The following is a 13152-nucleotide window of genomic DNA, read 5'->3' on the forward strand; positions in this document are numbered from 1 at the left end:
AATTCTTTCAGTGTGGCTACTTGTTTTGCAAATAAAGTTTTATTGGAACACAGCCATGCTCATTCTTGCAGGCATTGTCTATGCTGCTTTTCTGCTATGATGGCAGAGTTGAGTAGTTGTGATAGAACCCTCATGGCCCGCAGAGAATAATGCTATTGATTGGCTTCGTCCTTTGGCATCTTAGAGAATGGTTCTAATGGTTTTAATGTCACTTCCTGTTCCAAAATAGCTACTATAACTACACCTAATTTTTTCATGTAATTGATATTAGAAAGAGGGAAATGTAGAAATTCAGGCCCTTCCTTTTTAGAAAACTTATCAGAAGTTCTACACCACACTGCCTTTATATCTCATTGGTCAGAATCCAGTAACGTGGCCATCCCAAGCAGCAAGGGAGTTTGGAAGATGCTGTCTTTCATTGTGGATAGCAATGTCCCCAGCTGAATGTTGGTTCAGAGCAAGGGTTGGAAAGATACTGTAGTAAGAAACTAGCAGTCTCTGCTATAGTCTCATTACAAATTTTCTCCCCAGCACTATGCACCTAGTGGGTGCTTAATAACTTGTCAAATTGTCTGTAAAGTGCTTAGTGATGGGTGTTATTTCCAGTGTTCCACAAGAGACTTCTGGCTTATGCTACAGAGAGCCAATGTTGCCAGAACATTGACCACTGGATTAATAGCTGTGGCAGCCCTGAAAAGAGTTTCAGTAATTCTGGGGCTTTCCTTTGCATACACTACTTTTGCTAGGATTTCATTTGTTTAAAACTATATATTTCAGCTAGTGGTATAAAATTTAATGGGACATTTAATGTAATTATTTATTTGCTTTTAAAAAAGACTTCTTTCTTTCTCCTTTAAATAGATAATATGGGTTGAGTTTAGCAAAGATGATGTTTCTGGGATAGGCATGCAGGAGTGAGAGGAAGGACTAACTAATGATTTTCTTCAATCAGTAGTGGAAGCAAAATTACTGAACAAAAGAAGGAATATGCGTCACCATTGTGAGTTCTGTGGTTTTCAAAAATCCTCAGTGCTGCTATGATGCTTTCCATAGATGCTTAAGGTGGCTTTGGACCTGAATTCGAGTGGTATGGTGGTCCACAAACACCTCTCAGAGATGGAGTATAAAACCATGGACTGTGACCAAGGACTGTGATCTCACAGAAATCTCTCAACCTCTTATTTGCATTTCATCTTTTCACTTATCTGTCCTGAAAAGAGATGCTGGGTGTGATTTTTGGCTGAGGCTCCTCTGACTCCATGGGCTCCAAACTGCCCATGGGCAAAGACTCAGCTATGACTTTGCTACCTGTTCCAGCCTTTGGATACATCTCTTCATGTAATGATTGCCTACTCTAAAGGGGCATTTTACAGTGATTAGAGAGGAAGGTTACACACTTTTCTTCAATTACTTCATGAGTGTGGTGAAGGCTGTGCTAGGCAAACAAACAGTCGAACAGAAGTGTGAGCAGTGCTGGGCTGGCTAATATAGTCTGGCTGCAGATAGAACACAGCCTGCCAATTCGTTTTGTCCTTGCTCTACAAACACTACACTGAAAATTTCTTTTCCACATTTGTAGCTACTAATTAGCTTTGAAATGATTCTGTGGTTAGGTTTAAAGTCTGCCTTCTCCCTTCAGCGATTCCTTTGGGACTGGTTGTTCATTAAAAAAAAAAAGGACATTTTGCATTTTTATAGTTCTGTGCACTGGATCATGGTGGGGGGCAGCAGATGTTCTTGAGTCCTTCTACCCACGCACCCAAATGTGAATAATCTTGGTGCTCCTGGCAAACTTCTACCTCATGTAGCATTACTCGTCTAGCACTGACAGACTTCATCATACCAAATGTTCATGAAGAACAAATAAAAACAGTAACACTTAATGGTGAAATGTACTTTATGTAGTTGAAGGACCTCTCAACTTGGATTGGATAATCTCTGTTGTGACCTTGGGTGATTTCGTTATTCTTTTATGGGCTTCTGTTTTTTTATATGAAAACTGAAGATGATGCTATTCACATTATAAGACTGTGCTTGACACATACTTGGCATTCAATGATTAACTTTTGTATTTGATTAGAATGTGTTTAGAATCATTTAAAAATTGCTAACCTATTTGGAATTAATAGCTTTCTCTACTCAGCACTTCCTATTAATTTGACTTCTGGGAAACTAGTCTTTTATCATCCCACTGATACTCTAATTTCTTTATTTTCTTTAATCCTTTATCATAGATTATTTCTTATATTTCTTTCTATGTATGTATGCATTTATGTATTTATCTACCCATCTAGCCATCCTTAATATATTTAAAATAATTTATTGAATCTGTAGATCACTTTGGGTAGTATAGACATTTTAACAATGTCCCATTATTGGGCATCTACTCAAAGGAACAAAGGTCATTCTATGACAAAGACACCTTTACTCAAATGTTTATAGCAGCACAATTCACAATTGCAAAGATGTGGAAACAACCCAAATGCCCATCAATTCATGTATGGATTAGTAAATTGTGGTATATGTATACCATGGAGTATTACTCAGCTATAAGAAATAACAGAGATACGACGTCTCTATGGTTCTCCTGGAGAGAGCTGGAACCCATTATATTAAGTGAAGTATCCCAAGAATGGAAAAACAAGCATCACATGTACTCACCAGAAAATTGGTTTCCCTGATCATCACCTAAATGCACATTTGGGAATGATACCAATTGGATATCAGACTGAGGTGGGGGCAGGGGGAAGGGGATGGGTGTATGCCTTCATGATGAGTGCAATGTGCACTGTCTGGGGAATGGGCATGCTTGGGGCTCTGACTCAGGGGGATAGGCGGTACATGGGCAGAGTATGTAATCTGAACTTTTGTACCCCCATAATAAGCTGAAATAAAAAATAAAATAAAATAATTTATTGATTTTTCTCCCTTTGGGATACTTAAACATTTCCTAGATGCTCTGTTAGGTATTTTGGATGAAACAAAGATAAATTAAATATGAATTCTAATCCCAGCACTGTGGGAGGCTTAAGTGGGAGGATCGCTTGAGCCCAGGAGTTTGAGACCAGCTTGAGCAACATAGGGAGACCCTGTCTCTATAAAAAATAAAAAGAATTAACCAGACATGGTGGCATGTGTCTGTAGTCCTGGATGCTCGGGAGGCTGAGGCAAAGGGGATGGCTTAAGCCCCCGCAGTTTGAGGCTGCAGTGGGCTATAATTGTACCACTGCACTGCAGCCTGGGTGACAGAGTCTATCTCTACAAATAAATAATAATAAAATAAAATAAAAATAAAATAAAATGTATCCTGTCCCTCACATTACTGCTGCTGCTGATAATGATACTTCTGTGCTGGAATTTATTTGCATTACTTCATTTAATTCTTCCAATGTCCATTTAAAGAAGTACTGAGCTGGTGACTGTTTGCTCAAGGCCACACCAGTGACCCAGTGAGTAAGCAGGGAAGGTAAGTTCAAATCCATGTCTGACCTTTCCAACACCAAACCCTTCGTTTTAACTATTGCTCAATACTGCCGCTTAATTTTATCTCTTGTGCTTTATGAATTAATATTTTTATTAAATTTTGATGATTTCTGTATTTATGTTCTATCTTGAGGTGTTCTAACATCCTTTTACTATTCAATATTTTTCCTTCAGATTTCTGTGTAATTTATCTTTAGCCAATTTTAATTAATAAGGACAATTTCAACTTTTAGAATTTTCTTCTTGAAGTTATTCTCCTGCCATACTTTTTATCACTGGACATTTCCACTGTAAAAACAGAATCAAGATATTTAATATTTTTTCATTATACCATTATGCCTCATTTAAACTTTCACACTTTTAAACTTTCCCTTTGTTCTCTACTTTCTGTGAGATTTCTAGCCCCTTGGCATTGTCCCTACCATTGTACACTTTGATCACTGGTTACTTGCTTCTACCTTGATTTCAACCCCTCTCTGACTTTCACTGAAACAGCGTGTGCCAGGACATTTAGAAATATCTTTCATCTGCCACTTTGAACACAGCACATAAGTTATCTCAATTTCAAAATTTTTTAAGTTTTTTGCTCCATTTCCTTAATTTTTTTACTTCAATATTTGAACTTCAGGGATGGAGTTAAATTTATCCTATTCCTCAGTTCATGGCACATTGTCATCATTGGTATGTGCTGCTTTATGGTTTTATTTATTATTTTTCTCTTTATTTACATTCTGACTCTTATTTCATCCCCACCACAGACATCTACCCTAATATGTCTTTATATATCTACGCATCCTCAAACATGTATAATGTTTTATGTATTTATGTGTTTATATAATTCACATAAATATGTTATAGTTCTTATTCCCTTACAAGCTTGCAACATTGTGATATTATCAGATTTTCTAATTTCTGCCCATATAAAGGATGTATAAAATTAGTTTATTGTTGTTTTTATTTGCATTACTCTTAACACTAGCAAAGTCAGATATCTTTAATTATTAGCTAGTTCCCTTTCTATGAATTGCATATTTGTAACCTTTGCTTATTTTTCTATTAAATTTTCTAGTTTTTTAATCTTCATTTTTAGGAATTTATTACATAAGCAATGTAATTTTCTTTTGTTAGTTTTTGATATACCAATTTATATGTGATTTACAGAAAAAATTGAGCTGGTGATACAGAGAGTCCCATATAACCCCTCAATCTATATACAGTTTCTCTTGTTATTAACATCTTGCATCATGGTGGAACATTTGTTACAATTAGTGAACCAATACTGATACTTTATTATTAACTAAAGTCCATTGTTTACATTCAGGTTCACTCTCGTGTTATAGTACTCTGTGTCTTTTGACAAATATTTAATGTCAGGTATCCACCATTCCAGCATCAGACAGAATCATTTCACTGTCATAAAAACGTCCTGTACTTCACCTGTTCTTCCCTCCACCTGACCCATCAAACTCTGGGCAACCATTCATCCTTTTACTGTTTCTATAGTGTTCTCTTTTCCAGAATGTCAACTGTAGTTTGTTTATCCATTCACCTATTGAAGGACATCTTGGTCTTTTCCAGTTTGGGGTGGTTATGAATCAAGCTGCCGTAAATATTTGTGTGCAGGTTTTTGTGATGATATAAGTTTTCAACTCAATTGTGAAAATACCTAGGAGCATGAATGCTGGATCTTATGGTAAGACATTGTGTAACTTTGTCAGAAATTGCCAAACTTTCTTCCAAAGTGACTGTACCATTTTGCATTCCTGCCAGCAATGAATGAGAGTTCTTGTTCCACATCCTCACCAACATTTGGCATTGTCAGTTTTTAGACTTGTTGCCATTTTAATAAGTAGATAATGTTATCTATCTCATTTGTTGTTTTACTTTGCAATTTCCTAATGACATGTGATGTTGACCATCCCTTTGTATACTTACTGGCCATCTGTATATTTTCTTTGGTGAGGTGTCTGTTCAGCATTTTTGATTATTTTCTCACTGAGTTGTTTATTTCTCATTATTGAGTGTAAATATTTTTGTATATTTTGGATACAAGTCCTTTATAAGGTTTATGTTTTGTAAATATTTTCTCTGAGCCTGTAGCTTCTCTATTTCTTCAGTTGAGTGTCTTTTATGAAGGAGACATTTTTAATACTATAAAGTCTAACTTATCAATTTTTTCTTTATTATATTATACTTTCGATGTTGTATCCAAAAATTCATCACCAAAAACAAGGTCCTATGTTATCTTCTAGAGATTTTATAATTTTGCATTTTATATTTAGGTCTATGAGTTAATAGACCTAAATGTAAATTTTTGAGTTAATTTTGTGAAATATGTAAATTTTGTGTCTAGATTTATTTCTTTCTTTTTCTCTTTTTTCTTTTTATTTGCATATGTATGTGCAATTGTTCCAGAACCATTTGTTAAAAAGATGAATTCTTTTTCTCCATTGAATTTCTTTTGCTTCTCTGAATTTCTTTGCTTCTTGACTACATTTGTATGTTTGTATGGGTCTATTTCTGGGCTCCCTATTCTATTCCATTGATCCATGTATCTATGATTTTACTGATACCACTTACTGTGGCTTTATAGTAAGTCTCAAATTAGCTTAGTGTTAGTATGGGTAGTACCTATGTTCTTCAGTCTTGTGTTGGTGATTCTGAGTCTTTTGCCCTTTCATTTAAACATAGTAACTTAGTAAGTTTTAAAAAAATAACTTGCTAGGATTTGGACTGGGATTGCACTAAATCTATAGATCAAATTAAGAATTGACAGCAATATCAAGTCTTCTTATTCATGAACATGGATATTTCCCTATTTATTTAAATCTTTTTTGGTTTCTTTCATCGGAGTTTTGTGGGTTTTCTCACCTGTACATATTTTATTAAATTTTTACCTTAAATTTATACTTATTTCATTTTTTGATGTTAATGTAAATGGTATTGTGTTTTAAATACAAAATTCTAATTTTTAATTGCTGTTATGTACAAAAGCAATTGGCTTTTTTATATTCACTTAATATCCTACAACCTTGCTATAATTGCTTATTAGATCCAGTAGGTGTTGTTGTTGATTCTTTGAGATTTGCTACATAGACAATCATACCTTCTGTTAACAAAGACAGTTTTATTTCTTCTTTTCTAATTTGTGTACATTTTATTTCCTTTTCTTACCTTCTTTCGTTAGCTAGGACTTCCATTGCAGTGTTGAGCAGTAGTGAACAGGAGGCATCCTTCCCTCATTCCTGATCATGGGGAGAACATAGTTTCTCACCATGAAGTATAATGTTAGCTGTAAGTATTTGTAGATATTTCTTATCAAGTTCATGGAATTTTCTTCTACTTTTAGGTGGCTGGGAGTTCTTATCATGAATAGGTGTTGGATTTTGTCAGTATTTTTACTGCATCAATGATAATCATGCGGTTTTTCGTTTTTAAGATGGATGGTGCTATGATGGATTACATTAACTGATTTTCAAATGTTTAACCAGCCTTGCATAATTGGAACAAATCCCACTTGGCCATGATGTATAGTTCTTTTTATGTATTGTTGGATTAGATTTGACATATTTCTTTGAGGATTTTTGCATCTATGTTTATGAGAGATGTTAGTCTTGAGTTTTCTTTCCTTGTAATGTCTTTATCTGGTATTACAGTAATCCTGGTCTCATACAATGAGGTAGAAAGTGCTACCCCCTGCTTCCAACTTCTGCAATAAATTATAGAGAACCTGTATGATTTACTCCTTAAATATTTGGTAGAATTAAGTAGTGAAACCACTTAGGCCTGGCATTTTCTTTTTTGGAAGGTTATTAATTATTGATTCAATTTTTTAAATAGATATAGACCTATTCAGATTGCCTTTTTCTCCTATATGAGTATGGGTAGTTTGTGTTTCAAAGAATTGGTCCATTTTATCCAAGTTATCAAATTAATGGCATGTAGTTGTTTATAATATTCCTTTATTATCATTTTAATGTCCATAGGACCAATAGTGATAACCCCTGTTTCGTTTTCTATGTTAGTAAATTGTGTCTTCTCTCTCTCTCTCTCTTTTTTTTTGCTTAGCCTGGCTGGAAGTTTTTCATATTACTGATCTTTTCATAGAACCAGTTTTGGCTTCATTAATTTTTCTCTATTTTTTTCCTGTTTTCAATTTCAAAGCTTTCTGCCATAATTTTTATTACTTCTTTTCTATGTTTGTTTGCTTTAAGCTTATATTTCTCTTATTACTCTAGTTTCTCAGAGTGGAAGCTTAGATGATTGATTTTAAATGTTTCTTCTTTTCCAATGCATGTATCAATGCAAAACCAGCCAAAGAATGACACATTTACTTCATTTCACTAACTTGGATGAACTCAGTAGAATAATTGTTTTCTTTAAAATTGTATCACGTCTAATGTTAAAATTATCACAGAGATCTATTTTCAGACAAAAATATTCCATCTACTACATGGATGACTTTGGGAGTGAAATGGTTTGGAACTTTGGGTCATATTTCTATAATATTCTGACACTTGAATTGTTCTATTGCTTTGTATAATCCTTTATTGGTATTCCCATGATGGGGTAGATGATGTAGACTTTCTTCTTCTTTTTCTATTTTTGACTAATGAACCATAGCTTATTGATGTGGCAGATTTCTATGACAGCTACTTGATTTGTGGCCACTGAATATTCTCACCTTTGTGCAATTGAAGTAAATATGGAAATCATAATATTTTCTTTGAATTTCTTTGAGATTCAAATTCAGATGGCTAATCTACAGTTTAGCATATGACTATGAGTGACTTAATAATTTATCAACTACTACACGTACAATTATGTTTTTTAAAATAATATAAATTGTTTTCAACTGAGGGCTGGCCTATCTCTATGTGTGTAATTTTAATGTAGTACATAACATAGACATGGATAAGCCATTTGTAACTTACTGGAACATTTTCTCCATTTATTGCCAGTGATATGTACCTTTCAACTAAGATTCTCTCTAGAATATGATGCAGCAGTTGATTGAAATGTACTACTTGGAAAAATTTAATGAAAACTCATTAGCTATGTATTTTTCTTCTAAGGTGAAACTCTTTAGAAATTAATTCTTCTTTCTATTCAAGGAGTGAGAAATATATTTTTTAGGGGATGAGTCTTATGGTATGAGATAATTTTCTTTATAGTTATGTTCTAAGATCAAACAAATCACATAAACAGAATGAACCAAAATGCTACTGATTTCTCCTGGGCACAGTTTGTTGATTATGGAGTTAGCATAAGTGTAAGTTGGAAAATGAGTCATATTGACAAGGCTGATATAAGAAGCCACTAAAATCATCCTCTGAATCATGTGGGGATCGACTTGAGAAGGCTTTGGGGAACCATTCATGTCACCCTTTAGAATAAGCAACAGCTGCCCTCTTGAATTCACACTGCTGTTTCCTGGAAGGTTTTGTAAAGATGAGTGACCAAAGTATTGTTTTTTGGGGAAATTGCTTCTAATAAGGGATAGGGGTAGCAGATGAATGGAAAGCATCTTAAATCTGTTTTCTTATGGGGTCACTACAAGATCAAAACTGATTATACTATTGGGAAGTATAAGCTGGCCCAGGAAATGCATGAACACCTTCTTGTCTAATTGGTTTTGTCAAAGACATGAATATATTTTGTCCAATTTACATTTACCTGTGATAGATTTTTGTCAATGACCATTGGAAACAACACTTATTTACTGAGTGCTCAGTGTCTAGAAGGGTAGACAGATACAGTTTATTATCATAAATAAAAATATAATTATATTAGAAGTCCATTATAAATGTTCAAGAATTCTCAGTGATTGGTGCAAAATAAGTTCTCACTCTTTTCTTGGTAATATTACAGTCAGCAAGGTCACCTTGGGTGGATGCTTGGTTCTCTGGAGCTTCTTTGTTCTCTGGCCTCCCTCAATCTCTTTTCTAGCCCCTTCTGTATTTCCCTGCTCCCCAGAGTCTCATCTCCATCCTGAAGATTGTTCTTCCTGCCAGATTTGCCTTGAGATGGTGAGAGTGGATGTCTTTGGACAATAATTGCCAAGTAGAGTCTTTAGAATGAAGCATCTGCGAGACAGATAAGCTCTTCAATTGACTTTCGTAGAATACCATCAATAAAGTTGTATACTAAAAAACTCCTCTTTCTTCAGGGTAAGGAGAGACCAAATCAAACAGGTGAGAGATAAAAATCTGTTGGAATTTTAAAAAATATTTTTAGAAAGAAGGTTAAGGCATCTTGTCAAGGTATGGGTTTTATGGAACAGTAGAAATGTTAATTATCATATTATATATAACATAATATAACATATAATCATGCTATTATATGTTAATTATCATTGTGATTTGACTTAATGATGTATGAAATCCAAAACACCCCCAGGAACTGGATATCACAGAGGGGTTAAAAAAAAAAAGAAATAAAGAAGGAGTGAATGGCTGAAGCAGGCAGGGACGGAAGAAACTAAACATTTTCAGAACTGTGTTACATGTATAGCACATTCCAGAAGCATCATACCTTGGAATGGTTTTTCCTGTAGATAAAACCTTTGAACAACATGATGTTTTAGGTGCTTTTGTATTAGGCGCTCTTTATGCTTAGCATTTTTCTATGATAGAATATACTAGCATAGTAGCCTACTTTCTATTTTTTTTTCCTGAGTAATGTTGATATACAACCTCTGAAGTACATGACTATCCTAACTAAAGTTACCTTTTTTTCCCCCTGGAAACAAGTTTAGGAGCCATTGCAGTTTAGGGTTTCTAGAGGTGGTTCTTCCTTAAACTGAAGAAAGACAGAGTGTGTCTTTAGGTTTGTTAACAAACACTGCAGAGAGGTAAATGCTTTTTCACTGCAGTAATGCACATATGCAGGGGAAATGCAGAAGGGTGGGAGAGAGGGAGCAGGATGGGAGGCAAGTGGGAAAGACTTTACAGTTAGACAGTGGGTTTTGGTATCACTTTTTAAATATAACAAACTTTACTCATAACAAATCAGCAGTATAGTGAATATAAGGCATATTATTATGACTTACTTAAAAGAGATCAAAGCAAGTAAAGCAATGAAGACTGTCCGTAACTAAACAGTTAATTCATTTAACTGCTGAAGAGGCAGTTTGCTAATGAATAGCTGAGACTTGAGAGGTGATTGCATAAATCCCAATTTTATTGGTATGTACAGCTGATAATCTCATTAAGAAATGTTCCCAAAAGGTCAAAGAGGTGAATATGTAAGAGATTGAAACAGCTAATTCCATTAGTTCGCTTTTCTTTTTATACTCTGTGCCTGTCAGACAGTGTGACTAAGAGGGTCCATTGCTTAATTAATACTTACAGGCAGGAGAGGAGTTATGATGGCTTGTCTAGGAAACCTGTAGGAAGAGACCAGGCTAAAAAGGCAGGCTTGATAAGGAACACTTAAGAAACAAACAGCTTATTAATCAAGCAGTTAGAAATGCCAAGAGGCGTTGAAATAAGTTGTAACAAGTAAATCTTAGAAGAGTTCCTTTTGTTCTTTTAGACTAGCAATTTTGTCACTTCATTAAGACTACAACTAGCTTGATTTTACTACTTAGGATAATAATTAGTAAAAAACCCATCATATTAATAGATACCACAATGTGTGTAAGTAACCTTAGAGTTGGGTACTAGTTGGTGTATATTACTTATATCGGTTCTCACTACCTAAAGAAAGAGTTAGCTCTAACTCTGATATAACAGTAACAAGCTAATTATTAATCAAAATCCATTACTTTTTCCTCCTGAGTGTACAACCAGTCCACTTTTCCTAGTCTTCTTGCCAAAGTGGGGCCCTGTGATGGAGATTTAACCAACAGAATGCAGGTGAACGTTATGCCCGCCAGGCCCAGGCATGGCCCATCTCATGTTTTTCTCCAGCTTCTCTCTTCCTCCTCCTAGCTGGATGTGGACCTCCAGGGCAGAAAATGCCAGAACTTCTATTAGACTTGGTCCCTGAATTTCCACATGGAATGGAACATGTCATCGTATATTATAATAAACTGCTCTTTCTGTGAGGCCAAAATAAAATATGCTCTATTAGGCCATTGAGATTTTTTTCCTATAAATATTATATTTACCCCAAGTAACATAACTGGAGTCTTTACTATGTCCTTTAGTTTATTGTTTTTATTCATGCACTTTTTGAACAAGTATTTATTGAGTGTTCTCTATGTGCCACAGATGTTGCCAGCTACTGGAAATATGAGCTAGAAGAAAGTGGCAAACACAGGGGAAGAATTAACATTACAGCTTTGGCATCTCTGCAATGTCCCTGGGACTAGGATTTGGTTCTGAGGCAGCTTTATTGAGCCAAATGCTTTCTCTCCTTTGTATTCAGAGAGAATTGAATATTTTCTACCAGGATTTACTACTTGTACTATTATGCCAAAATTTAATATGTTCTGACTCTCTGTAACCTGAGAATATTGGTTTGCAACAATTATTTGTTTCTAGGTTAAGTATATATTAAATGAAAGTTTTGTCAGTTTCACATTATGGAGAAGTCTTCTGTTTTTATCCTAGAGTCTCTTTTTCCTGACATGATATTATTAACTGAACATAAATAAAGCTTTTTATCCACTGTCCCAGAATCACAGAGTTATAAAAAGCTATAGTTTCTATCCTTATTCACTGTCACTTAGCTTCAATTCTTCTCTTGTTGTAGGCAACCTCTTTGTGCAAACCATCATACAACAATGGAGACCTATAATATTTCCAACGGATAGTGCCAGAAGAGTATAATATGTGATTTTAGCCACAAAGCACTCTTTCTTTTTATGAAAAAGCAGCTGTGATAGACAGATGACAGATACGAAACATAGAGTGCATTTTGCCATCAGAAGTTTCTCTATTGCTCATCCTAAGTTTTGCATTCAGTTGATGGAACAATTAGAACCAGGATTCTGTTATAGATTGATGATGAATGTGCACAAATGCACAAGGCATTTTACGTATGAAACAGGTAATAATTTAGGAAATGAAAAACCTATGATTAAAAGGCTGGGCAAACATTTTAAGGACTGATTCTTTTTGTCATCAAGCAAATGACCTGCTGTTCTGAACACGGCAATTGAAATTTCCAATAGAATTAATCAGTTGCAATTAGATGAGTTTGAGTCCCATGGACCAGTGATTCTTAAACTTGGGAAGAAGGTAGGCAGCCATTTGAAAATCAGATGAAAGCTAAAGATCTTCATCCCAGAAAAATACACAAACACTTCTACATTTTATATATTCAACGAATTTTTGCTTTGCCAATCTCGGCAGCTCCAAGGTGATAGAAGATCTCTGTTTTCGTGTACACAGAAGCTGTTTTTCAAAAAAGCACATGACCTTCCTGAGACCCAGTGGGTCAGTATTTCAAATTTCCACAGAAAATGGGGCAGTGGAAAATTCTAAAGCAGGAACCACTGATCCAGTGCTTTTCAAGCTTTCACATGAACAAAATTCATCCAGAGGTGATTAAAAAGAAGGGCAGATTCCTGGGCTGAAATTCCAGAGATTTTAATTGAGTCATTCTGAGCTGGAAGCAGGAATCTGCATTTTAATAATTAATCTTCATGATGCTTATGTAGATTATAACAGGACTTACATTTTGAGAAACTCTTTCTAACCTTCACTTGGAAGTTCTTCA

The sequence above is a fragment of the Eulemur rufifrons genome, chromosome 19 (genome assembly GCF_041146395.1).
Source record: "Eulemur rufifrons isolate Redbay chromosome 19, OSU_ERuf_1, whole genome shotgun sequence".
In the NCBI taxonomy this organism is placed as follows: Eukaryota; Metazoa; Chordata; class Mammalia; order Primates; family Lemuridae; genus Eulemur; species Eulemur rufifrons.